The sequence below is a fragment of the Manis pentadactyla genome, chromosome 6, assembly GCF_030020395.1.
Source record: "Manis pentadactyla isolate mManPen7 chromosome 6, mManPen7.hap1, whole genome shotgun sequence".
NCBI classification, from domain to species: domain Eukaryota; kingdom Metazoa; phylum Chordata; class Mammalia; order Pholidota; family Manidae; genus Manis; species Manis pentadactyla.
Genome location: NC_080024.1, coordinates 16,746,283 through 16,773,395, shown reverse-complemented (window position 1 = coordinate 16,773,395; position 27,113 = coordinate 16,746,283). Strand labels below are relative to the sequence as shown.

At 40.5% G+C, this 27,113-nt stretch overlaps 1 long non-coding RNA gene across 1 annotated transcript in view; it reads left to right on the top strand.

Annotated features, from left to right (window-relative positions):
• The first annotated feature begins 691 nt into the window (after positions 1-691).
• Positions 692-27,113, top strand: part of LOC118925440 (uncharacterized) — a 206,841-nt gene continuing 180,419 nt past the window's right edge. The window contains exon 1 of the long non-coding RNA XR_008998165.1: positions 692-1,090. This is a non-coding gene — a long non-coding RNA (uncharacterized LOC118925440). The remainder of the gene's footprint in view (positions 1,091-27,113) is intronic.

Genomic DNA, 27,113 nt, shown 5'->3' with positions numbered 1-27,113 from the left:
AGTCAGTCATGTGTTATAGACCTGTCCGGACTTATATTCCAAACATATAATTATGGCTTACCATAATAATCATAACTAGGATAATAGTTTTCATGTAGTGGAGCAATGGCCCTGTGCCAAACCCAGAGCTAGTGGTTTCACATATGTTATTGCATTTTATTTTTAGACCAACAACCTTCTAAGCAGGAATTATTTCCTACCCCTTGTAGATAAATAACCTATGTCTGTGAGAAATTTAGTAACTTGCCACAGTTTACGTAGCCTAGCTCTGTCTAGCACCAAAGCCCACAGTCCAGCATTGCTATTGTGTGGCCTTCCAAGGAAACCAAATGGTTCCACCTGGCCAATGCATTTTCTAAAATGAGGTTTGTGTAAGGGATTCATCTGTTCCAACTTTGTATGCAAAGTTCATATTCCCTTTAAAATTTCCCTGCTCCCTTCTGCAGTCAAGGTTATCTTGGACACAGAAAGTTCTTCAAATATTCAGACCACCTGTCACCCATGGAATGTTCTGAACCATGACAGTCTCTGGAGTGTTCCTCCCCTTGCATGAAAACAGCTTTGTATGGCTTATAATTAGAAGTGAAATAATTTTAAATGGCTTCCACACAGCTCAGCTTTCAAAGAGGTTCCAGTTACATATAACTTCACATCAACAGATAGTCAAGAGGCCAGAGCCAGAGAGCACAGTTCCTGCCTCCTAATTGGCATGAAGCAGGGACATCTGCTCTGCATGAAGCCTGGGTCACGCCATCCCTCTCATCTGTGACCTCCTGCGGTTGGGAGGGACTTGCCCCCAGGATCACATAAAGACCTCACAGAGGCATTGAAAAATGGGATGGAATCAACTTGAACAGAAAATCTAATTGGTTTGAATCCTTCCTTAACCATCAGTAATTATTTTGGGATTGATATCTCATTTTACAAAATAAATGTTTCCCTTCCAGAGGTAGAGTTTCTTGCCTTCGTGGCCAAGTCCAAACCATTTCACTTTAAAGGCTCCAATAGAGATGAACCTGATGCAGTTCTAACTGTTCTTATTGAAGATGAATTCTGCAGATTGGAGAACATGGAGTACCACATCTATTCCGTAAGTTTCGTCTCAACCTTCCTCTCCATCTCCTTAACATGCACACACAGTCTTTATTATTCTTATTTTTATATTTCAAAATTGGATGGAGGTTGTGGGTATGGGAAAATTGTGCAAGCCACAGGGCCTGGGTCTGAGGATTCCCTTGAAACTGTCATTAGTTTTCCAGAAGGCCAGTTATTCTAAATGTAACTAGAATGTAAGGGTCTTGAGATTCCTTACTTCAGAAATTTTTGAGTTCCTGAGAAGGTCGCCAAGAGCTGAAAGCTTCTTTCTCTAAAGGAGGCCTGGAGGTACACTGTGTGCTTGTGAGAGAGGCAGAAGGAGAATTTAGAACTTTGATTAGGGTTCTAGCAACCCCTACCCACAGCATTTGCTCACCAAGTTTATATTCTACCCATTCTTTGTATTATGGTTTGGGGCCATATTGTTTCCATAGATTCTCCTGCCAAGTCTGGTCTTCATTGATCATATCAATCAATTAATATCCATTTAAATTTAATATTACAGTGAGTAGACACTCATATAAGGTATTGGTCTAGATTGTTCTGTGGGGCTGCAAAGATGAGCCAGATTTAGGTCCTTCTCGGAAGGGTTTCCAGTCTATCAGGAAAGAGGTATAGCTGGGGACAGGAAGGGATACAAATACACAGGTAGTTACCATATGGTGTGTTAGGGCAGAAAGCAGCATGCTGCAGTGAAAGAGGATGAGAGGAAATGCCTCAAAGGACTGCCTCTGTGAGGGGCAGAGAACCCCTGAAAGGGTTCTCTCTGGTTTGAAGATTCTTTGAGATACATAATGTTCACTCGAGCCAGGAGAAATCTGCTTTGGATTTTTATTTCTATTTATTTCCTAGTTCCTGGGAAGAGGGCTTTCAAGGAAGATGTTGACAGTAGGTTTAAACTGAGGTGGGGAGTTTGGTGCACCCCACCTATAGGAATGAAAGTGAAAGGCAGAAGTCCACTAGTGCTTATGGCTTCCAGGTCAAGAATATGTAAGAACCAGTGAGTAGGAGCCACAGTCAGAAGAGGCCTGTGGACTTCCTTAAGCTTGGGACTTGTCTTACATTTATTATGTTTGTTACCTCTTCCCCTCAAGGTTTCCTCCTGGGGACTTTATATTTGTAGTGCTCAATGGTAGATGGCAGGGAACACTTGTTGAATTAATGGCATCTCCCCAGGGATGCACGTGAGCTTGGAGGAGCACTGGAAGGGCTGACAACCTGTCCCTTTTTTGGTCATTGGCATTTCCTGCCTTGGCCTGGGGTGGGCACTGAATACTGGCAATGCCTTGTGGGGTTTGGGGGCTGCATCCCAGGAGATTTTCCAGTCCATAAGGAAGAATTCTACCCAGAGCTTATCTTACCAGGTCTGAATGGGGCAAGAGAGAAACAGAAGTCAAGAAGGAAGCTGGTGGGGCCCAGAGTCTTGGGTAGCTCATGTCTGGGAAAGCCTGAATGGGGAGTTAGGAAGGCGGGCTCCAGACAGATTCAAAACAGGGAGCTCTTAGTGTGGTTTCCAGGGGGTAGTAGGCAGTTATGTGCTCCAAGAGTTTGGGGATATAGCTCTAGAAAGGACAGAAGATCTGTGTTTTGTGACCAGTGTGACTGTGAAACAGTATTCTGTCTGCCATTGCTGTTTTGCAGTGAGCACAACCGAGGTTAAGTCTGTGCCAGGACCAAAGACTAAGAATGGTGTAATGTCTGCAGAGAGAAGGGCAATTAGCAAACTCTTTTAATTAGTGTTGGGTTCCTATTTCTCCAGTCAATTCTAATCGCCTGTTAGGTTTTAACCCAGCTCCTTTGGCCTGCACTGTACAGCCACAGAGTTCAGAAAAATCAGGGCCCAGTAATCTTGGATAAAGTAAACAAGATCTGTTTTCCCCTTCTGTAAAAAGATTATCATAAAAAACTAATTTCCTGAAACTGTGAGCATCCAAAGAATTAATATGTAAAAGTGTGGGCAAGCTCTCAAGTTTAGTTATTTATTACATTAGTGATAATAAGCCTTATTAGTCATTAATGCCTGCTAGTAAGTGATTCTGTGCTTAAATTTCATGCTTCATTGAATCCCACTGACTTCCATTTCTCACTGAGGTGCTGTTCTGCATTGACACCTGTAATCAAAGCTTGGAGATTTACTTAGGCACCAAAAGATTAATCTTGACAAAATTCATGAAGTTTCTAATTCTTTTCCTGTTCACTGGGCATTAGTCACCATCCCTGGGATGTGACACCCTCTTCTTATTCTGATGGGAATTTGTATTTAAATATATGTTTAGAAAACACCTTGTGGAAAAGCAGCAATGGGAAAAGTGCTTTCCTTGGACGGAAATTTCACACTGGAATAACCTCAGTGCTTTGAAATATAACCTCTGTTCTAGGTTGTTACTGAATGACATTACTTTCATCTTCCATTCCATGTCTTTTTCCTTTCTTTCAACCAACACTTAATTGCAAGAGACCGAACTCATCTGTAATTATTTTGTTCCAAAGATACAGATAGGAAGAAGATGTATTTCTGTCCTCAATAAGCTCATCATCTGTGAAATAAGAAAAACTTGAAAATAAATAATTGCAATACAGGAGACAAATGCCATTAAATAAATACAGGGTACAGAGATGGCATGTCAACAGGAAGGAGCAAATGTATCTTGGCATTTTAATAGGAAGAAGGTGTATTTTTGCATTATCCCTGTCTGAATATGCAACCCCAGAACTCATTCATCACTCAGTAAAACTGTCTCTTCTGGCTTGCATATAATGTTAATTTAATAATCCTTTAAATTTCAGAGATTAAGAAGTAATTGGGTTTTTATTAGTGCAATCTCTTCCTTCTTTCATCTTATACTTCCTAATCCCTAGCTCGTGTATTTACAACGCAAGGTGCATTAGGTCATCCTTCCTGCCCCCATTCTCTCCAGTGCTCTTTCTGTGTTGTTTCTATTTTTCCATTATAAATCTTTAATGTGCATAATTATGTTCATTTCCATAAAGTCCAACCTTGCCCCATCAGATCTGCAAAAATGTGAAAGCTTGACAGTACACTTGTTGACAAAGCTATGGGGAAACAAGTATTCTCATACATTGTTAATCAGAATAAAAAATGGTACAATTCCTGTGGAGGGAAATTTGGAAATATCTAACAAAACTATATGAGCATTTATTCTTTGACCCAGCAATCTGACTTTCAGGAATTTATCCTGATATACTTCCAACAATATGAAAATACAAATGCACAAGGTCATTCATTTATGAATACAAATATTTGTATTTATTATACTTATATATTACAAATATTATGCAACATGTAAATATCACAAGTTAACTTCATTTGTAATCACAAAGGAAACTACCTCGATATCCAACTACAGGAAATTGAAAAAACTGTGGTACTCACACATAGTGGAGTGCTATGCAGCTGTAAACAAGAATGAGGAATATCTCTATGAATTGATATACAGTGATTTCTAGGAGATATTAAGTAAGAAAAGCAAAGCACAAAAGATTTTATGTATAGTATGCTACCTGTACTATGTATGTAAGAAAGTATATAAGAAAGAAAGAAAATCAGGAAATATATATTTGATTATCTTTACAAAAGAAACACAGGAAGGATAAATCAGGAAACATAAAATTGGTTACCTACAAGAGGTGGGGGAATAGGGTAGAAGAAATATGGAGGGAGTAATACTTCCTGAGCGCATCTTTCTGCACTGTTTTGACCTTTGGAAGCATGTTAATGCTCTACATATTCAAAAGCAAAATTAATAAGGATGGGAAAGGGAAAATCCTTAAAACTGAAAGCAAACTGAAACAAATCACTCAGTTATATTTCAGTGAATACCACAACCATTATGAAGAGAAAAAAAAGGAATGATTAATCCAACTTACCTATGCATGTAGTATTTGACTATGTAACCTTAGTCTTAAGTGGGCGCATGGTCAGAGCAGGGAAAATCGCATACAAATCCTGAACTCTTTTTAGTAAGCTTATTTTTTGTAGTGGTAGGGAAAAGCAACACAAATGATTTTGAATGTATTGCAGGATTGAGCAAATGAGTCAAATATGTGGTTGTTGTGAACTAGGGTTCTTACTAGGGAAGAAGGGAAATCACATGGAATTGGGGAAGGCAAAAGGAACCCTGCTGGGATTGTTTGAAATCAGAGTTATCAGTGTGTACCATATTTTGAAAACATATTTATGTGTTTGTTTATGCAGGATATGAATGTGTGTATGTATAAATGTATATATATGCATCTGTTACCTAGCTTTGTCTGCTGAAAGGGCCAAGAAGCAATAACACCTCAGTGAGTATGCCCAGGTACACTGAGCACACCTAGCACCCATATCTTGGTCTCTAATACCATTCCCCACTGAAAGGAACCAGGGTTCCTGGGAGAAACAGTTTATTCCAGGGCTGAGGCAGGGTACATAAAAGATGATCCTGGAAAATTTTATTATGCTATAAATTAAGAAAATGCTCAAAAAGAGGTGAGAGCATATCACAAGGACACAGAGGCCAACTTGAAAAGATTCCTACTGGTTAAATCTGGGACAATTTGAATGCCAAAATAAGTATAATTATGAATCATAAACCATTAAAAATAGGAATTCATGAGTTCATACCAATAACAAATGGATATTTTAATAATAATAATATTGGAGAGAGGGGAGGGCTTTTGTTTATAGTGAAATGCTGAATGCCAACTGGTAATTTGGGAGAAGGTGCTAGAATTGGAAAGTTAGCATTTTGTAACCATTAGGTAAAGGTTAGACCAAGCAAGAATCATCAGTGCATGCTAAATTTAGGGGGGAATTTACATAAGGAGAAGGATATTTGTATGGTTTTAAGGTATCTCCCAAAGACTGATTACTTGTTCCAAGAAAATAGCAATTATACAGTGGAGAAATTTTGAAATTTTGACTGATGAAAATCTGCATCGGCCATGAGAATGGATGGACATTATGTGCCTCTAAAAATGTGATACCCTGGGAGAAGGATACAACAGCACCTATGTAGTATTCTAGCCAAGAATGTATAGCCTTAATCATAAGGAAGCATTAGATAAATTCCAAGAAGAACATTCTATTACTATTGGGGGATAGGGGAACTCTATACTTAAAAAATGTAGTTGTCATGGATGACCAAGACAGACTCTGGGAATGTTCCAGATAAAAGAAGGAACAAGAGACATGACAGTTAAATGCAATTCCTGGCCCTAGACTGGATTCTATGCTGGAGGGATAATGCTGTATGGACATTGCCAGATCAATTGCAAAAATGAGATATGGACATAGATTCTATAAAATATAATTAGATTAAAGGTACTGAAAATGATGACCATACTATAGTTATGTAAGAGAATGTCTCCATTCAAAGCAAATACAATTAGTGTATTTAGGGGTAAGTAGCCATGATATATATAACTCTCTAAAATGATTCAAGGGAAAAAATACACATATACAGAAAGAGAGAGACAGACACACTGGAAAGCAAATTATAAAGCACATAGGTAAACTGTTAGCAACAGGTGGATCCAGGTGAAAGGAAATCAAAATTCTTTAATTATTTTTGTTCTTGTAACTTTTCTCTAAGTTTAAAGTTTTTTTCCAAATAAAAAGTTTTTAAAAATTCAGTCTTGCCTATCCTGCTTTGGCACAGGAATGTTCATCTCCCTACTATTCTGTTCATTGGTTTGGATTCTAGGGACCGTGTCTGACCACTTGCTAGAATAGCTAATATCAGTAACTTAGAAAAAAAAAACCTTTTTGTTGGGGAGTAGTGAAGCACGTCCTTTGCAAATGAAATCTATGTAGAGAGTCAAACTGTAGAAGAGATGGAGGAAGGGCTGCTCTGACTGAAGCACGTTGTATGTGTTGAGGGGAGAGTCAGAGTTGTTTACTTCACCTCCCAATCTCAGGTGGGCAGCCCCAGGGCACCTCTGGGGGATGGAGTTTGACAACCACCACTCTTGGGTAACCTGGGCACCATGCAGCTGGCCTGAGTAACCACTGAGTGAAAATGACTGTTGGGTGATTGGGTGAAAACCTTAGGATTACTTGAGAGCAGTAGAGTTGTGCTTTTTGGACGTGTAATGTACATTTGCAGTGATGAATGACCAGTTCCTTTCCTGCCTCTCCATGAGGTTTTTCCACCCTTGGCCTGGGGCTCACACTTGACAGGTATTCAACAACAAGGCCCAATATGTCAAGCCCAGTGTGAGACTTGTTTCGAAGCATCAAGTTATTTCTGAAGAAGTGTGTGTAGATAAGAATTGTGTAAATTGAATCACATTTTCTCATAGCTGCTTCATGGTTGGGATTCATTTTCAAATGGCAGTGATGCCTCGCAGATGGGATTGGTGTGTATCCAACCATCTTTTTTCCTTTCTTTTTCTTTCAGGTAGTTGAGAATCTCTAATACATTTGGTGGAGAGGAACTTGGCATTTAAAGAGATCTTTGGCAAACCCTGTTGTAAAGTAACTTAACAACACCCCCACCCACCCCCAAGCTGACTGCTCGGAAAGTTGAAATCTTCATATATTTATATCTATTTTTAAAACTCAAACCCGAGTCAACCAAAATTTAAGTGTATTATTTATTCACCAAGCCTTGGAAGCATTCATTTTGTTTAAGAAGAGGTGGCCATCTTAGCGATTTGCCTCAAGTCTCCTTAAGGTTTTTTGCAGGGCCTAGACCCTAGTTGCCACCTGTCCTATTGTTCTTTTCATCAGAAGGCAAGTCCTCCTTACACTGAACTGGCTCTTGCATTTGTGACAATTCCTTTTGATTGGTAGTGACTCCCTGGGGTCCTTTGTTGGTGAGAATGAGTGGCATGACCGACTGGGGATGTCTGCCTGAGGTGTGGGATGGGGAAGTCACCCAGATGTTTGCAACTTAGGCGATGCTCCGGGGCCTAAAAGTAAAGCTCAGGGGATCTGTTTGGTTGGAAAGAACACATTTCCCATGAGTACTGGTCTGTGTTATGTGCTTTCTTTCTAAACAAGGAACCTCGGCTATGGAGCCCCAGATTAGATATGGGAGGAACTGAGAACCCTCACCGAGGCTTCGAGATGTTTTTCCTGCACCCGACGCCTCAGAGGAATACTTAGCAGAGGGTGGGGCAAAAGGCAGTGTTAAAAATCCCCACACCTATTGGGGTTTAACTAACTGGCATGTTCATCTTGAAATTTTAGAATCCCAATCTTTCAGATTTTGGAACCCTGAAATTTCTTGTCCTGTGCAAACTCATTGATGTTTCCTTGAAATTTAAGTGGCAAGAAAAGTAGACCCTAGTAAAGCCCAGCCTCTCAGAAACCTTCCTCAATACTGTGGCATGAGCAGCAGAATGGAATTCAGACACAATTCTTCCCTGAAGCCACGTGCCTGACCTTCAGATGGGTGGAGGATTCGCCTCCTTTAAGCCCTCAGCATTTTGTACCGGTTTTAGGCTAGCTACACAGTGTCGCCCAACTGCCTCCCCACTAAGAATTCTCTCATCCATCCCCCCACCCATTAGCTGCTAAGAACCTTTCACTTAGCTTTTCATCAGTCAGCACATTTGAAGGCCAATTATTCTGTCTGGCATTTGTTTTCTCACAGTCCCTGTCAATGTTGCAAACTAAGACCCTGGTATGGTTTTGCAAAGTGAATTGTTTCCAAAAGACCTGTTTTTCTCAGTAAGAAAGTAAAGCTGGCTGAGCGATGTTAATCCAGGCAGTTCCTGGTAGAACTGTGCCTTTTCCACCCTGCTGCACCTTATGTCTTCTCCAGGTGATCAGATTCGGGTTACTTTTGGAAATCAGCAAAGACAGACTTCCTGAAGCCGACTAGTTGAGGTGTAACTAGGAGGCAGGGCGTCAAAAAGGCAGCACTCAGGATTTCAATGTGTGTTTTATTCCCACACAGCCCCGAATAAGGAAGACTTTGTGTGAATGCTGTCATATTTCCCAATAACACATGCTTGGATTAACCAGTGTGACCCTCCCTTCCCTAGGGCAGAAAACTGCTCCCCTTTCTGTCAGACCCCGGTCACGCTGACACTTGCCTGGGTGTGTTCTAACTTGGGGCAGAATAAACATGAACACAGGCAAAAATACCTCTGTCGAAAGAAGTTGTGGATGCATGCGGGTCCCCAGCTAGAAGCAGAGATTGGTGGGGATTTGAGAACAGGAGGTTTAAGCAACACTGCTTTTGGGGTGAAGGACCCTCATTCCTTTTCAGAGAATTATATAAAATAGCTCTTTCCTGCCTCATTTTCTCCTGCATCTTCCCTGCCCTCGCTAAGGAATCTGTGACGATCTTTTGCTTGAAAAGTTGAAACTAGAAAGAAAAAATACTGACATGACATGGATAGATATGCTTTATTTCTTTAATTAAAAAAATTAAAAGCATATTAAAGTTTCAGAGAATTTTCATACAATTCCTTCAACATATTGTCTCAATTTTATTCTGTCTGCTTGGGTTGTCTTGACATGACCATGGTTTGAGGTACCTTGAAGAGTTGGAGTCAAAGACAATAATTTTATTGTTCATAGGAGATGTAAGAAAACCTGAGGTATTTAATAATTTTGAATCCATATAACTTAACTATGATAACCAACTGGCCCTAAAGTCTGATAGAGACTTGGAACTCATGCACCGAAGTATACATACCGCACTCGTGCTTTGTCCCCACAAAGTCACCTCCAGTCTCTTTTTGCCTCATTCACCAGGCCCCAGGTCTTAAAGAAGGGCCATGCCCTTTGCCATTTCCCACCTCAGGGCGCCTTAGGGTGCCATTCCCTCTCCAGGGAGTATGTTCCCCTCCTGTGTCCCCAGCAGGCAGGTGCTGGCTCCTCCAGCTTAAATGTCACCTCCTCCAACAGGCCTTCCCTGGTCACCCAAACTGAGGGTGATTAACAGTATGAACCTCCAGTTCTTCATTTTAGCCTCCCTTTTATTTCTTTCAAAATATTCGTCAAAACTTATAATTTGCCTTATTTGTTAGTTTACTGGTTTTGATTTCTCTGAACTGTAACCTCTTTGAAGACTGCGACTCTGTCCTGTGTTTCACCAGTGTTGCCAGGCACAAGCACTTGTTGAATAAATGACCTTGTGAATCCTGGAAAGTCCCTGAGTGGAGCTGGCAAGAATAAAACACACGGGGCCCTTTGCTTCCAGGATCCAGGCTGGCTGGAGAGGGGTTTCCGCCAACAGCCTTCCTGCCCTGCAGCTGGACAGGCCAGGCCAGGTCCGGGCGGGGGAGAAACACCAGGAGAAAAAGCAGAGCTCCTTTTGATTCCAGGCTTTCTGACATTTTAGCGACAAGGTCATTCGAGTCTGCCCAGGCGTCGACTTGAGTCTGTGTCTTTTCTGGCAAAGTTGTGGGTCATAGTTGCTATTTTAATATTAGAAACAGATTGAAGTTTTTCCTGGAAAAATATGGCCTTTAAATAGCAGACATTCAGTAAACAATGACGTGTCTTCTCAGCCAGATAAGGTGCTGGGTGTCAGGAGGCACGGGGATGAAGGGGACAGTGTCTGGAGGGAAGAGTAATGTGTCAACAGCTGTAACACAGTGACAAGTGTGCTGTGCGGGAAGCACAGATGCCAGTTGGGGAGGGCGGAGGGGCTGTGGGGCTGTGTGGGGGAGGCTTTCCAGAAGGGTCAACCTCAGCTTGCTGCCTCCTTGATAATTCTTTAAAAGAGGATTTGGCGACCTCTGCTGGGTGATGAGACCTCCAGTCTGAACTGAGCCAGTTGGTGCAAGGAGAGGGGAGATTTGCACAGAATCACGAAGGCTTTCTTTCTTTCTTTTATTATTTAAGCATCATTGACATAGAATTTCACACTGGTTTCAAATATACAACACAGTAGTTCAACAGTTGCCCATATTATTAGATCCTCACCCCCACTAGTGTGGTTACTATCTGTCAACCCTGAAAGATACTACAGAATCATTGGCTGTATTCTCCATGCTGTACTACCATGCCTGTGACCAGCTTATATTATGATGGAGAATTTTTGTGCCCCTTTAGCCCCCTCACTCTTCCCACCCACCCTAACCCCTCACCCATGGTAACCACTAGTCTGCTGCTGTTTTGTTCCTTCTGTTTTGCTTTGTATTTATATTCCACAAACAAGTGAAATCATCCATTCATGATTAAAAACTCTCTAAAAAGGTGTAATAGAGGGTACGTACTTCAACATAATAAAGGCCATACACTACAAACCCACAGTTAACATCATAATTCTATTTTCAGAGTACAGGTCTTTCACTTCCTTGTTTAGGTTTATTCCTAGGTATTTTGTTTATTTTTTGATGTAATTATAAGTGGAATTGTTTTCCTGCTTTCTCTTTCTGATATTTTGTTGTTAGTGTATAGGAGCACAACAGATTTCTGTGTGTTAATTTTGTATCCTGCAATTTTGCTGGTCCAGTTTAGTTCTAATAGTTTTTTTGTGTGGAGTCTTTAGGGTTTTCTATGCATAATATCATATCATCTGCAAATAGTGACAGTTTAACTTCTTCCTTATCAGTTTGGATGCCTTTCATCTTTTTGCGTTGTCTGATTGCCATGCTAGGACCTCCAGTACTATGTTGAATGGAAGTGGTGAGAGTGGACATCCTTGTTTTATTCCTGATTTTAGAGGAAGAGCTTTCAGCTTTTCACCATTAATTATGATGTTAGCTGTGGGTTTGTAGTATATGACCTTTATAATGTTGAGGTATGTACCCTCTATACCCATTTTGTTGAGAGCTTTTATGATGAATGGATGTTGAATTTTGTCAAATGCATTTTCAGCATCTATTGAGATGATCATGTGGCTTTTATCCTTCTTTTTGTTAATGTGGCGTATGATATTGATTTGTTTACAAATATTGTACCATCCTTGCATCCTTGGAATAAATCCCACTTGGTCATGATGGATGATCTTTTGATGTATTTTTGAATTCAGTTTCCTAATATTTTGTTGAGGATTTTTGCGTCTATGTTCATCAGAGATATTGGTCTATAATTTTCTTTTTTTGTTGAGTCTTTGTCTGGTTTTAGTATTAGAGTATGTGTCCTCAGAATGAGTTTGGAAATATTCCCTCCTCTTCAACTTTTTGGAATCCTTTAAGAAGGATGGGTATTAGCTCTTCTTTAAATGTTTGGTAGAATTCAGCTGTGAAGCCATCTGGTTATGGAATTTTGTTTGTTGGTAGTGTTTTCATTACAAATTCAATTTCATTGCTGATTATTTGTTCAGATTTTCTGTTTTTTCCTGGGTCAATCTCAGATGGTTGCATTTTTCTAGGAGTTTTTCCATTTCTTCTAGATTGTCCAATTTTTTGGTGTGTTATTTTTCATAGTATTCTTTAATAATTCTTTGTATTTTTGTGGTATCCATTGTTACTACTCCTCATTTCTGATTTTATTTATTTTTGTACTCTCTTATTTTTTTCTTGATAAGTCTGGCTAGGGGTTTCTCTGTTTTGTTTATTTTCTCAAAGAATCAGCTCTTGGTTTCATTAATTTTTTTCTATTGTTTTATTCTTCTTTATTTTATTTATTTCTGCTCTGATCTTTATTATGTCCCCCCCACTAATTTTGGGCTTCATTTGTTCTTCTAGTCTTTAATTGTGAGTTTAGACTGTTTATTTGGGATTGTTCTTGTTTCCTGAGGTCGGCCTGTATTGCTATGTACTTTCCTCTTAGAACTGCTTTTGCGGTGTCCCACAAATAATGGACTGTTCAATTTTTGTCTCCATGTATTGCTTGATTTGTTTTAATTTGTTCATTGATTCATTGATTATTTAGAAACATGTTGTTTAGCATCCATGTGTTTACAGACTTTTTTGTTTTCTTTGTCTAATTTATTTCTAGTTTTATACCACTGTGGTCTGAGAAGTTCCTTGGTACTATTTCAATCTTTTTGAATTTATTGAGGCTCTTCTTGTGGCCTAGTATCTGATCTATTCTGGAGAACATTCCATGTACTCTTGAGAAAAATGTGTACCCTGCTGCTTTTGGGTGAAATGTTCTGCAGGTATCTGTTAAGTCCATCTGATCTAATGTATTGTTCAGTGCCCCTGTTTACTTATTTATTTTCCATCTGGTTGATCTATTGATGTGAGTGGTGTGTTAAAGTCTCCTAAAATGAATGTGTTGCAATTTATTTTCTCCCTTTAATTCTGTATTTGATTTTCATATTTAGATGCTCCTATGTTGGATGCATATTTGTAATGGTTATATCCTTTTGTTGGATTGACCCCTTTATCATTATGTAATGTCCTTCATTCTTTCTTGTTACTTTCTTTGTTTTGAAACATACTTTGTCTGATAGAAGTACCTCTACTCTTGCTTTTTTCTCCCTGTTATTTGCACAAAATATCTTTTTCCACTCCTTCACTTTTAGTCTGTGTATGTCTTTGGGTCTGAAATGAGTCATTTGTAAGCAGCATATAGATGGGTCTTGTTTCTTTATCCATTCTGACACTCCATGTCTTTTGATTGGTGCATTCAGTCTATTTTACATTTAAGGTAAATTTTTGATAGGTATGTACTTACTGCCATTTAATTGTTTTTATAACACCTCTCTGTTCCTTTCTTCCATTCTTATACTCTTCTCTTGTATTCTTTAGTATTGTGGTTGGACTTCTCTTTTTAAATTTTTTGTGTATTTATTATAGGCTTTAGGTCTGTGGTTACCATAAGGTTCAAGGATAGCTTCTTGACTGTATAACAGTCTATATTGTTGATAATTGCTCTATTTCAAACACAATCTAAAAGTACTTCTTTTTTCTTCTTCCTTCACACTTTATGTATTAGATGTTATTATCTGCACTTTTTGTGTATCCTTTGGCTGATTTTGTGTATAGTTGGCTTTACGACTTTCCTTTTGTTTTAACATTGTACTTGCTTGGTAAGCAATTTGTCTACTACCTTTCCTGTAAGTTTATTTTCACTGGAGAAACTATTTAGCCTTAGGAACATTTCCATCAACAGCAGCAGTACCTTTAACATATCCTGTAATGCTGGTTTGGTTTAGTGCTTATAAATTCCTTGAGCCTTGGTTTATCTGGGAGCTGTTTAATCTCTGCTTCAAATTTGAGTGATAATCTTGCTGGGTAGAGGATTCTTGCTTGAAAATCCTTTTGTTTCAGTACATTAAATACTTCATGCCACTCCCTTCTGGCCTGTCAAGTTTCTGCTGAGAAGTCTGCTGATAGCCTGATGGGATTTCTCTTGTAAGTAATCTTTTTCCTTTATCTGGCTGCTTTCAATATTCTCTCCTTACCTTAATATTTATCATTTTAGTTATTATTTGTCTTGGTCTTGCCTTCCTGGGATTCCATTTGTTAGGGGCTCTGTGCACTCCCATGACCTGCCTATTTCTTTCCCCAGATTGGGAAAGTTTTCAAAATTAGTTCCTCAAAGAGACCTTCTATTCCTTTGTCTCTCTCTTGTCCTTCTGGTACTCCTATTTTGTGAATATTGTTTCGTTTGGATTGGTCACACAGCTTTGTTATCATTCTTTTATTCCTAGAGATCCTTTTTCCTCTGTGCTCCTCAGCTTCATTGTGTTCCCATTCTCTAATTTCCATTACATTCATTGTTTCCTCTACTTGCAGCAATCTATTATTCATTCCCTCCATTGTATATTTCATTTCAGTCGTTGTATTCTTCAGCTCTGAGTGGCTCTTTTTCAGTTCTTGTATCTCTGTTTTGAAATTCTCCCTGAGATCTTCAATACTTTTCTGCAGCTCAGTAAGCATATTTATGACTTCTATTTTGAAATCTTTATCTAGAAGACTGTTGATCTCCATTTCATTTAGACCTCTTTCTAGTGTCTTCTCCTGTAGTTTTGTTTGGAACATATTTCTCTGCCTCCTCATTTTGTCGGGGTTTCTGTGTTTCTTTCTTTATATTAGATTGATTTGCTATGCTTCCTGGTCGAGAGTAATGGATTTATGAAGAAAGCATCCTGTGGTGCCCAGAAGCTCAGGATTCTTTCCTCTTCAGTGTGTGATTTTCCTTCATGCTGGAGCCCCAGTTGCTGTTGGTGGGCAATGGGTGGGGCCCCCTCTTTGTCTGCAAGCAGGGGCTTATCTCATTCTGCTGAGGCTAGCAGTTTGCCTCAGCTAGCCATTTGTGACCAGAGAAATGGCTTCTGCTGGGATTGTTGTGAATGAGGCTGCCCTCTGTCTACCCTGCAGCAATAGCAGGACTGCTGGGCTAATGGGATGGGCATGGCAGTCATGCATTGAGTTGCACAGTGGCAGAGTGCATTGGTGCACAGTGGCGGTGAGTCGCAAGGTAGGAGGGCATGTGGGGCACTGGGGGCATTGACTTGTGCTGTGATGGTTGGGTGTGTAGCTGCTAGAGCAAGGTGAGAGGGTGGCTCCTGGTGGTGGTGAGGTGCGCAGCCCTGGGCTTGACTGCCCGCAGGGAGGAAGGAGAGCTTGGCAGTGGCTCCTGCGGGTGTCTCTCTAATTGGACTGGACAGGGCTGAGAAAGCTGGGAAAGCCTCCTTCTGCCTGACAGGCACTGACACTGCTGGGCTGAGTGGGCTGGCATGCCATGTTACACAAGAAGCTCCTTGGGGCTGAGCCATCAGGAAGGGGGATGGAGTGTCTGGGAATCCTGAGAGTACACGAATTGTGCTGAGGGAGGTCTGGGGAGTTACTGTCCACCTGCCCTTTCTCCTGTGGAGAGAGCTCCATGCATCCCTCACCCCTTTGGCACCCCTCCTGCTGCTGGCAAATCTTTCAAGCTGCTGCTTCTGTTTTGGGTCTCAGTGGGATGGGAGGAGCACGCCTGTCCTCTGCAAATGGCCGGAGTCTCAGCCTTCCAGAGTGCGCCAGCTGTCCAGTCCTGCTAATCACCAGAACCCGATGCAGTGTGGACTCATGCTCTCAGAGCAGATCCCCGGGGCCAGGTGTGCAGAGTTCCTGAGCTCCTATCAGCTTCCTGGTCTGTTTTTCTTCCTCCCGCCTGGGGGCTGGGGTGGGGGAAGGGCTTGGGTTCTGCTTGATTGCAGCCCTGCCGTTTTTCCCTTTTCTGTATGGGCTCCTCTTCTTCACCAGATGTTGGTGGTCTGTTCTTAAGTCTTCAGGTCATTCTCCGGTTTAGTTGTATTTGCTATAGTTGCTTCCCGTGTGTGTGTGTGTGTGTGTGTGTGTGTGTGTGTGAGAGTGAGAGAGCGAGAGGTTTCCTCCTTGCCTTACTTCTCTGCCATCTTTTTTACCCCCCCCATCTCCAGGAAGGCTTTCTAGAGTAAAATACTGACTTTAAGAGATAAAGCTTGAAGGAGACTTAATAAAAGGTGGAGGCACTTGGGCTAATGACAAGTAGAAAATACTTTATAAACAGGGTCAGAGGGTGGAGAAGGCTGGAAGAGGTAGGGTTGGGAAATGAGAGGGGAGAGTAGCTCCCTTGGATGGGTAAATGGACAAGGTGGCCTAGCTAAGCGGGTTCAGTTGACTGCAGATTTGGATGAGCGAATCCACTTGTAAGAATTTATTCTTAGGAAACAATCAGATACATGTACAAAGATATCTGTCCCTTCACTGAACACAAGAGTGGCTGAACATGGGGATCATTTAAATAATTTCTGCTTTACACAGAATATGGTAGGACCATTAAAAATGATAGTGTAGTTTTATTTATATTGGGATGGAAGTACATTCAAGAGATATTGATAGGTAAAATGCCATATACAAAACAATATTAAAAACATAAAAGTGAACACAAAATGCTCATAGTGAAGGGGGTGAGGTGGGGATTAAGAACAATTGTTTATTTTCTGCTTTACACTTTTATGTGTTTTTTTCTCCCCCCAACAATGAGCAGGCATTAAATTTACAACTAGAAAATCAGTGAAGTTATTTCCATTTTGAAAGGCAAAATCCACAGGGTTTTTAAAGAGATGATTAGGCTAGAATCCCAATTGAGTAAGCAACTGTTAGGAAATGCAGCATTACTCATTCATTATTTTCCAAGGAGATTCGCCCAATAGGCAGGGTCTCTTGATCTTGTGGTTTTTGACTCTGGGGGGACAGGTGAACCCTTCTTTGGCTTTGCTTCCCACACTGCCCTGGGGGTGGCCATGCACACCCCCTTTAATGCCCTACAGTAGGCATGGGAAGAGGAGACATCTTCCCAGAGTCCCTGAGTGAGTGGTTCTACACACTGGCTGTGCTAAGACCACTAGGGAAGCTGAAAATAAGGTGTGTCCAGGTCCCACCCCGCAGACCAATTAAAGCCAAATCTCTAAGGATGAGGCCCAGGTAATGGTCCCCAGTGATGCCATTCTGCAGCCAGGATTGAGTATCTCCTGATTAGAGGATAATGGATGAAAAATAAACAGACAGCGTCATAAATTTGTACCAGTGTTTTTACAGTATGACAGCCCCAAGTATTGATCTTTGAAAAAGGGTTTCCTTGGTTAAATACTTTGGTACCCACTTCTAGGGAAGTCTCCAAGCACATGAGCAAATAAAGTCCCATGGTACAGAAATCTGATTTGTTTCACTGGTGTTTCCCATCATACCTGACCAGGGATTTCCTTTATTTTGGGTTATGTGGGCTGGCAGCAGCAGCCTGGAGGCTTTTTGCATGCCACATAGTTTGGCCCCCCTGTGGGCACACATCTCTGTAATGTCCCTAGAACAAAGCAGATCTCTGGACATATGACTGTTTGGTGAATGGGGAGTTCCCATTCTGGAACTTTGGTGCAAGCCTATTGCCCACCAGAGCACTTGGTCTGGGGCAGTGGGGAGGGGACGCCCTGGCTACAGTCAGATGAACACGGAAGATAATAAAGCCCCAAGAGGTTATTTAGTGCCATGTTCCAAATCATGAAGCTGGGAGAGAGCCCAAAAGGGACTAAAACCCAGACTCTCTGCTTCTTGGTCAGACCTCCCCCACCCCCCTGCCACCACCCCACCATCCCTGACACACACCAAGTTAAAGATATGACCTCAGGCATTTTACGATCTTTTGAGTAAAGGAGTACTGCCACAATTAATGGGAAGTTCAGCTCTTCTTAGCCCATTTTGTGTTCCTATCTCCATCTGCCAAGACACCCAAAGCTCTAAATATCATTTGGTTGTAAGGAATGTTTAGAATTGAAGAGCTGGTTTGACACAATTAAAAGCTTCCAGAAGGCTGTTATGGCGCCGATTATTTACTTAGCGATAGCAAGCTATTTAAATTTCATTATGGAGTAGAAAATACGGAGATAAGAACAAAATATGGTCAGGCTGACTGTGACCTCAAAACCACGGCTCCTTTGGTTCATAAAAGATAGCAGAAGCAGAACATTCTGATTCAAGGATCGTTTTGTTAAACTGTGCACTCTCTTAAATGGAATTATTTCTTAATCTCTTTGTGGGCTGTTAATGGGCCATTTATGGGGCATTCCAAGGCAAAGTGAATCTGGACCAAATAGAGCTGCTGATCTGGGAGGGGTCCCCCTGTATTGCAGGTGGTCGGGCAATGACTCAGTACCTCCCTGACTTGAGCAAAACGAAATTTACAGTTGTAAAGTCATAAACATCCTCCATCAACAAAACAAAGAAAGCAATATTCACTCCTTTATTCCTTTTTATACACAGCACTTTGTTGAAACTTCCCCCTTTTCAAGGCCATTCTCTACAGTAATTTTAACTGTAACATTTCCAATGACACAATTTCTCCTTCTGTATTCTTATAGGAGGTAGTAAGGGCTGGAGGGCCTGGTTCAGGGGATTACCAGGCACATATATATACTTGAGGAATAATTTACATACAGTACTATTCACCCTTTTCAATCTATAATTTTATGAGTTTTGACAAATGAGTGCAGTTGTATAGCTACCGCCCAAATCAGAATATATATCAGGCCTGTCATTCCAAAAAGTGCTCTTGTACCTCTTGGTTATCAGTTCCTCCTTTTCCATCTCTAGTCTCTGGCAACGGCTGATTAGTTTCTTATCTCCAGAGTTCTGCCTCTTCCAGAAAGTCCTGGATGTGGAATCACACTGGCTTCCTTCCCTCAGTGACGCATCTGAGATTCGCCAGTGTTGCTGCACGTGTCAGTGGAGTGGTAGTCTGTTGTACGGGTGGACTGCAATCTGTTTTTCCTTTCATAGTTAGAGGACATGAGGGTTGTTTTCGGTTCTTGGCATATTACAAATAAAGCTGCTGGAGTTATTCACAGATGGGTTTTTGTGCAGATATATGTTTTCATTTCTTTTGAATAAATACCTAGGAGTGATGTTGTTGGGTCATATGGTAAGTTTATGTGTAACTTTGTAAGAATTTTATGTTTACTTTTATCAGAACTTTAGACGTTTAGCTTTGTAAGTAATATGTTTTTGATTGAAACAAATAAAAAAGAATTGGTTTACTTGTTTTTAACTTTATAAAAGGGTATCATGCGGAGGTCATCTTGTGGGGCTTTTTTTTTTTTTTTAAGAAGTTTCATATTGTTAAGATTTATCCATATTGTGACATCTGGCTGTGATGTAATGTTCAAGCTGGTTAATATAACAGCTTATTTATCTCCTCTTGTAATGATGGGCATTTGGCTGTTTCTAGATTTTTAAAAATTATTTCTTTGCTCTTGACATTCTTGTCTCTCTCTTACTGTGTTAGTTCATCTATTGCCATGTAACAGTATTACTAAAAATTTAGTGGCTTAAGATAAGACACATTTATTATCTCACAATTTCTGTGAGTTGAGGATCTTGGTATGGCTTAACTGGGTCTTGTGCTTCGAGTTCTCATAGGATTGCAGTCAGGGGTTGGCCAGGGCAGTGGCCTCATCTCAGAGCTTGACCGGGGAAGGATTTCCTTTCAGGTTCATGGGGTTATTGGCAGGATTCAGGTGCTTGCAAACTGTCAGACTGAGCACCTTGGTTTCTTGCTGGCTGTCAGCTGGAGGTTACCCTCAATTCCTCCTGAGAATCTTCAGCAAAGACAGCAAGGCAGGTAGTCTGCTGGTATGACAAATGTTACAATCTTATGTAACAATGACAGAAATGACAATCCATCATCTCTGCCATGTTCTGCTAGTTTGAAGCAAATGTGGGTCCTGTTCACACACAAGAGGAGGAGATGGCCCAGGTATACAGGCACCAGGAAGCAGGCATAGCGGGACCGCTTTAGAGTCAGTCTGCCTCACTGTTGCACATATGTACTATTTTCCTTTGGATTTATATCTGGGAGTGGAATTTCTATGTCCCAGGGAACTCTATGTCTAATAATGCTCTTTAATTAAAGACAATCTTTTCTGGAATCTATATAGGTAAGTCAGATTTCTTTTCTTTTGGTTAATGTTTGTCTAATATGTCTCTTTTCATTCTTTTTTTCCCCCAGCCTTTGCATATCCTAATATTTGAAGGATGTCTATGGTAAAAAGCACATTTCAGCATTTAAAAAATAAATCTTATATGTCAGCCCTTGTCTTTAACCAGTGAGCTCAGTCCATCTACCTGTGTTATAATAAATGACACACATGGTCCTATTTTTATCCTCTTAATTTTTCAGTTTTTGCCATTTTTACAGAGCCTTCTTTTATATTCCTTACTTTTAGTTTTAATGCTATATCTGTATAGCCCTTATTTTGCCTAAGGTGAATATTTAGGATACCCTGCTTTCTCCTCCATTCACTCCTATTATGTTGATATAACCAAGGCTTTTAATTCTGTATTGCTTTAGAGGCAGATTCTGTTTTTCTTTGGCCTTAACTTGCTTTTTTAAGCAGTAAGAAAGTTTCACAAGTTATTTGATCATACCTATTCCACAAATCTCTTGCAGAATGTCTTAGATATTTTTCTCCCTGGTACTTCAACCAAAACTATTTATAATGCAAATCTTCCTGTAGTATGTCTTGTATACAGGAGAATATTTTTGTTTGGTCCTAATATTTGAATGACAGTTTGGTTGAGAATAAAATATTAGGTTCTAAATTGTTTCCTTAAATTCTGTGGAAACTCTACTCCATCTTTTTTTTTTGCATCTAATATTGCTGATGTTAATCTGATTTTTATTCTTTTGTATGTGATCTGCTTTTTCTGTTACAGCTTTTAGAACTGTTAAAAATATTCTTAAATTTTATTATAATATATCTAGGTGTATATTTTTCTGATATGTATTTTTTTTAATGCAAAAAATTGATCTCTATTATGTCCTCAAATATTTCTTCCTTTCCATTTTTCTTTCTTTCTTTAATGGAGCTCTTATTATCTAGATGTTAGTGCCTCTATGTCTATATTCCTTATCTCTTAGCTTTTCTTTTATATTGACTATTTCTTTTTCCTTTTCTTCTTCTTTCTGAGATATTTCTTCATCCTGATTCCCCAGTCCACTAATTTGTTCTTCAGTGATATCAAGCCTGCTCTCTTTTTCTATTAGTATATTATATTACTAATATTTCTGTTTGATTCTTCTTATGTCTTCTTGCTTCTTATCATTAATTCTTTCTCATATTTTTAATACATTTATCAGGCTGATTAAATACTTGGCCCATGTGTTTTAGTATTTCTGCTTCTGTTGGAATCTCTAATCCAGGAGGTTAGCTTCATTTTGATATGGCTGTGGTCCTCAAAAATCTTGTTATTTTGTTTTGTATGGTCACTTTTTTCCTAGGGTACTGGCTGCTCGGTCAGGCCATGCATAATGGAGAAAGGCAGACCCCCAGTGCTCCCCAAACACCACTCCAAAGCAGCCTCAGTAAACTCAGGAGTCACTCACAATGTTTTCCTTTTTCCTTTTCTATTCTTGTGGGGTTGATGGTGGTGAGGGAATAAGGATGGGGATCCAGCAGTCCTGCTGGTTTAGCACCTTTCCTGAACTGAAGCTACTGAGGGTATGATCAATGGATCAGGAGAATGAGTGTCACTTGGGACTCGTTAGAAATGCAGAATCTCAGGTCCCCACCCCGGACCTGCAGGTTCGGAATCTGTATTTGAACAAAATTCCCAAGTAATTATCGTGCATATTAAAGTTTGAGAAGCACAGTTTTACAAAGCATAGATGCTGAACAAATGTATTTAAATTGAATCAGGCACCTTTTTGACCAAGTACCTCAGAGTTTGTTTGGTCATGCTGTGCGTATGGAATGTTGATTTTGGCTCTTTGATTTGAGCTTTCTCTGCCCTAGGCCAGAATCAGCAACCCTGGATTTGCCTACTATGCAGATGGATTTTTAAAACAGAATTCTTTAGTTTAAGACCGTCTACCTCTAGGTTGTAGCACTCATCACTCTCATAGTTTTATATTTACTGGTATGAACAGTTGATGGATGTCTGGCTCCTCCATGATATTGTAAGCTCCAGAAAGGCTAGAAAGGTGTCAGACTCTATGGGCCATTGTCTTCTTAATGCCCAGCACAATGTGTGTGGTGTATAGCCAGTGCTTAATAAATATCAGTCAAATGAGAGAAATGACTTGGACATTTGAAGAGATCACCTTAATTGATGATTATCTATTAAATGTTAATATTGATGGTTGCACCTGTAAAGTGTTCTTTGGTTAAGAAATATATATAGTTTTAGAAAAATATTTCTTCCTTTATTACTATTTCTTTCCATAAATACTAAGTTCAACTACTTGAATTTTTAAGTCTTATGTTTTTTTTTTAAAGTAAGTGCACCAGCAAATAAATACTAACATTTAGTATTTAATAATTTCTTAATGCGATGTCTACTTTTAAAAACATATATAACAAAAACCTAGTTGGAAAAACTATGAATGGCCTTCAAGGAATTTCACGTCTCGGTATTAGAAAAGAGTGAATGCATTTATTATATGATATAAAAAAGCAAGGGGCTACCGAGGTCATGGTATGTGCTGAGAATGAAGCCGACTTGAACTGTTTGTGCTACTATTTTTCTCTTTGTCCACTGCAGTTTAGGTCCAGGACAGCAGCCCAACCAATATTATTAAGTTTACTCTTTCTCCTTCTCTGGCCTCTCTGCCAGATTTCCAAAGAGGTGTTGACCCTGGAATTGTCTTGCCTCTCATTGGACCAAAAAGAAGCTCGGGGAAAGAGTGCACTGGCTTAAGAAAACTATCTGACAAAAATCCAATTTTTTTATTATGTAAGACATACAAACATGCATTTAAATACTTTACTTAATTTGAATATTATATTTTATTAGTAAAGATAGAGCATGGGTTCCATTATACCAGATACTGATATCTTTTATTGTTATGGTTCCCAAAAGAATATGGTTCCCCCAAAATATAATCCAGCTTACGTTACTCTGAATAGGGTTCTAAGTCTCTTTCCCACATGCCCTCTCTTCTTTTTCCTCCCCTCCCAAGTCTGATTACACATACATCATAATTATGTGTGCAGCTGCATTAGGCAATTAACAAAATCAGATTTTTAAAAGATCTTGCCCAGCTTTTCTCTGGGAAAAGTTGAAGTGTTCTGCTTTAAATTGGCAAAGCTAAAGACTAAAGTGATGTCTACGATTAGGGAAAGTCTGACTAATAATTGAATACTGCTAGAGACTCAGTAGCCCAATACATGTTTTTCGCTTGTCAAAAGTGATGAAAGACAGAGAGGCAAAATCTAGCGACACAGTGAGCATGCCGTGGAAATGATTTTATTTTGAGCATTGCAAGTAAACAAAGTAACTTACTTCAAGTATTTCATTGAACTGCAAAAATGGAGAGACAACTTTGAAAATGTTTAGTTTTTAATTCCTAAATGTGCATCTGCCCAACAAATAAATGTAAATTTTATGAGACATCTGGGGGCTGCACTTTCATTTATTCTAATTAGTCCCTACATTTCAAAATCAATTGAAAATTCTTCATTTAATTTATGAAATACCGAAAAAAGAAAAAACATTAAACAAATGATCAAGCTCCACACGAAAGCATTTATTTATTTTTTCTTAAGAATATTAAACACAAGAAAAAACTGGTTGAATTCATTTCTACACAGCGTTAAAGAGTTCCTGAGCCAAACGCACCATGAGCTTTTGCTGAAGAGTTTGTAAAAATTACTAGTGTGGAAAAAAAAAAAGATCGTTTGTTTAGGGAGGACATTTGTCACAGTCTTAACCTCCGCCCACTCTGCTTGCTCACTTGTTTTCTTTGCAGCTGGGGAAAATGTCCAGATTTAAAAAACCCATTTCACCAGCAGAGGTCACCCTTTCTCCTTTATCGTTCCCAGTGAAGGGCTTCTGGGCTGTGGTTCCCCAGTCTGAGGAAATGTCGGAGTTTTCATCTGGAAGCACAGCCAGAGGGCTGGTGGAAATAGATGCATCATTCACACGGGCTGTATCTTCTTACATAAGCACTGTTCAAACATAATCTACGTGGACTCTTACATGCATAACTTGCATACATACAATAAAAACCTTTAGGCTGTGTATGATAATCCTATTTTTTAGTTAATCCACTTCATTAAGTATTATTCAAAGCTCACTGGAGCCAGCTCAGACTCTGCCCAGTCCTCTGACTCATGGGCCTTAAAGAATAGGTTGTCATACCCCCCTGGAGGTGACTGGCACAGCCCTCAGAGAGAATCCCCTGGTGAGTTTCTTTGTGGGAAAGAGGAAGAATTCAATAGGACGAGGGTGTATTGGACATTGACCGAGCAAGGAGCCCAGTGCCAGGTTCTGGAAGGTAAGCTAGAGAGGGTAAAAAACCCAGTCCAGTCCTGGTTTCTGCTTTCAATTTTGTTTTTGGAAACAAAAGCATATGTTTGTAGTTCAGTTGAAGACTAACAGTGGATGACAGAATGAGGTTCTAAGTGGATGATTATTCGTGAGTGTCCAGAGTATGGGTCAGTCTGTAAGTCTCACTGACAGAAGGTCAGGGGCAGGAGGCTGATGGAATCGCCCCCATCCTGTTGCTTTTTGGAGTGGGGGACACTCAGCCCCATGTTTGGCCAAATCCAAAAATGGATTCAGGAATCCTTTTCTCTTGCTCCCTTTATGGGGGAAATTATAGTCATTTTCTTGGACTCTGGGAAACATTGGGCTTCCTGGTTTTAAAATGCTTGAAGAGATTTTCTACATGAAATTTCCACCCTTCCTTCCCTTTCTTTTCTTTTTCTCTGTTAATCGAAGTTCTTGCTGGCATTTTAGAGTTTAAGAGTGTGGTGCGTTTGGGGATTCCCTGTGGCTGCTTCTCTTCCCTGGGGCTCCAGGCTGTGCCAGTGCAGTGTCTGGGGGATGAGATGGTGCCTCCTAAAGAACAGAGGGGCACTTGTCCCTTCTGGGAAGTGGGGTAGCCAGTGACCATGACAGTGGACTTCCATTCATGCATGTGAGGCTATGCATCCCAGAGAGAAAAATCTGCTTCTGTTCTTGACATCATCCCTGGGGCCTCTTTCGTTCCCTGGGCCTCTGGCCCTTCCAGCTGGTTCTATGCTGGGTCACTTGCTACATCATGCCCTACAGGACCATACTAGAGCCAGCTGGTGCCGGCTTGCCAGAAACTGGATAAATGGGCAGCAATTTTGCAAGCTGATTTTTTAAACTACTGGTTAGCTTGAAATCAGCCTTGGTGGGAATATTTACAACATAGGAATTGGCACACAAATCAGGCCCTGTTCTCTGTCAGTTTACTAGTACTCCACAGCTTATATGCCCCCTTAGTACCCCTTCAAAATACCCACCTCACCTTATTTTAACAGTGACACACTTTGGAATTTTTTGATGCAAATATTTACTAGGAAAATAAAGAGGAAACTAGCCTGACTTCCTTCTCCTCCTTCTTCAAAAGCTTTGAAACAAAAGGGTTCCTTTTTGTTTGTTTGTTTTTTATCAAATACAGATTTCTGCTCTTAATTTTAAGCAGAGTTCGTTCAAAAGACAGGCAAGTTGTCTCAGCTTTCAGGCACAGTCAGATTCCTTTCTTTAAGCCTACACTACCCCACATTTCCTTTAAAAATACCCCATTTTCCTTTTCCCACCTCCTCTGGTTTCCTGGGGTGACTGTCCCTTGACATTGTCCCTGTCTCAAGCATTAGACTCTTCACTGGTCCTTTTTGGCCCAAGAAACCATTCGATGTCTGCAAGCCCATCGGGGCTGCCCTCCCTTGGTGGGTTGATCTGTGAGGGGCGAAGGCTCTTTCCGACGTCTCCGCAGCATCCTCCTCTTATTTCTTGAGAGGTCCAGTCTGCACCCCGTGGCACTGCGCCTGGATTACGGCTGTGGCAGCATTCGGGAGGGAGACGGAAGTCGTCTGCTCACTGCCTGCCTCCCCTGGGAAGAGCCGCCGCTCCTACCCACTCTGAGGAAGGTGCAGCTACATGGGTCTGGAAACTGCGTTTTAGGAAAAAGAATGTGGATTCTAGAGCCCATGGGATAGAGGTATTGTGAGGAGGCTGCCCCACCCTTGCTGGGAACAGCTGTCCTTGTCCTGCCAGAAACCCAGAACCTAGAAGAGTAGTTAATCCCATCTGTTGACTGACCCAGTTCATCTCCCTCCCTCAGGCAGAAGCATACGAGTCAGATCAGGCCGCCACAAGGGGCCACAGACTGGGTGGCTTAAACAGTGGACATTTATTTTCTTACAGTTCTGAAGACTAGAAGCTGATGATCAAGGTTCTGGAAACTTCGGTTCCTGGCTTGAAGACGGCCATCTTCTTGCTGTGCACTTTCGTGGCCTCTTTTTTTGCACACAGGAAGAGAGAAATCTCTGGTGTTTCTTCCTCTTCTTATAAGGACACTATAAAATTAGGGCCCCACCCTTATGGCCTCATTTGATCTTAACTACCTCCTTCTAGGCCCTGTCTCCGATGCAGTCACATTGGGGGTTAGGGCTTGACTCAGGAAGACATGATTTGGTCCATGACAAATGGGAACTGATTCTGTTTCACAAATATTTACAGAAAAAAAGAAATGTCCTCACGATCCCCTTTAATTCCCTCAGATTTAATGACGGTCTCTTCAGGGAAGTTTTTCCACAAGGCCTAATTCCTGCTCAAAGCAAGGTGAAGTCTTTTTTCCTTTGGCTGTCCTTTTGGGGGGGCAGAGAGTGAATCCTAATTCTGTATATCTGTGGTTTCCATCTGTGTATCTACGCTTACCCCTC